The sequence below is a fragment of the Elephantulus edwardii genome, unplaced genomic scaffold (assembly GCF_000299155.1).
Source record: "Elephantulus edwardii isolate Elephantulus edwardi_28Jun2011 unplaced genomic scaffold, EleEdw1.0 scaffold00311, whole genome shotgun sequence".
NCBI lineage: Eukaryota > Metazoa > Chordata > Mammalia > Macroscelidea > Macroscelididae > Elephantulus > Elephantulus edwardii.
This window is the reverse complement of record NW_006400061.1, coordinates 52,939-54,432: the sequence shown is the minus strand read 5'-3', so window position 1 is coordinate 54,432 and position 1,494 is coordinate 52,939.

Here is a 1,494-nt window from a genome sequence, read left to right as displayed (position 1 = left end):
AACAACAACATAATGATGATGCCTATCAGTTCAGTGTGAGAATTTTTGCTTTGTTGATGTTAGGATTTAGCCCATATTGAAGGCTGTAGTCTTTCATCTTCTACAGAAAGCATTTCAGGAGCTCCTCACATTCAGCAAGTATGGTTGTATCATCTGTATAACATAGGTGGCTAATGAGTCTTTCTCTGATCCTGATTCCAAATTCTTTACAGAATCCAGCTTCTTGAACAACTTGTTCAGCAAACCAAATTAATAGGAATGGAGAAATGATACAACCCTGAAGAATACCTTTCTTAGTTTTAAACCATTACTGGTTCCTTGCTCTGTTCTGACAATAGCTTCTCAGTCTAGGTATAGGTTTCATATGCCACTAACATGAGTGGATTCATCTGTGGAATTTGATAACCTTAACACAAGGAAAAATAAAGAAGTTGGTAGTACATGACACATCTTTCAGTGTCAGAGATTCTTATGCCAGCGGTATCATGCTGTTGACTAAGAAAATGGTTGGATTAATTGAGAGACTTTGTCTTGTTTACTAAGAAGCTGTCTGAACTAATTGAGGGATTGTGTCTTTCTATCAACCTGGCTTGGGATTTCTATTTACTGAACTTAGACTTTCTTCAATTGATATACCTTTTCTTCCCCTCTCAAAATCTTTCCCTAATAAGCCTTTTGCACAACAGTAAGTTAAAAAAGATACACTGTAAAGTTTTTGTAGTCATTTACAACATATTTCAGACAAAGTGTAGGTAAAGACACATGGGAGGATGAGTGGCCTCATGGGAATTGGGTTTGTGTGGTAGAAATTGTTGATGGGGACCATTTTCCTTGTGGAGTTAGTAGAGTTCAGACTTGCTGTCACCACGTTGGATTTTCCTTTTAAAACTGGTGTTGAATGCAGTAAAGTTTGTTTAAATGGCACAAGAATCACAGAACCATGGTGTTTTGTATATCTGACCTTAAGATATAATCCATATTGAAAGGTGTAGTTTCTGATCTTCTTTAGTAAGAGCTCAAATCTGTGGCACTTTCAGCGAACTAGTTGTGCCATCTGCATAGTGTAGTAGTCCTGGTATCATTCTTGAATATATCTGTGAAGCTGGAAAGGTGCAACTGAATAAGAGGTAGTAAGCTTGATTAGATATTCGGTTTTAATTGGCACTTGGCAGTGAGTGACAGTATGGATAGTATGGCCAGTGACAAGAATGTAGATATGTTGGTGATTGCTAATTTGCAAGAGATAAAAGCAACTGAAATTCAGATGATGTAATCTTTTATTTAATTACATGCCATGCAGCTTGACAATTATAGGGGAAGACCTGCCTCCCAATATTGTTATTTTCTTGAACTAATGTTTTAACTAGTCATAGAATAATGCAAATAGGATGTTCTTCACAAGAGGGGATAGTGAGATTTTGGCATACATACATTGAATTTTTAATAGGGAATCAATCACTACCTAGGATCTTTGGTATTATTATGTGTCATTTA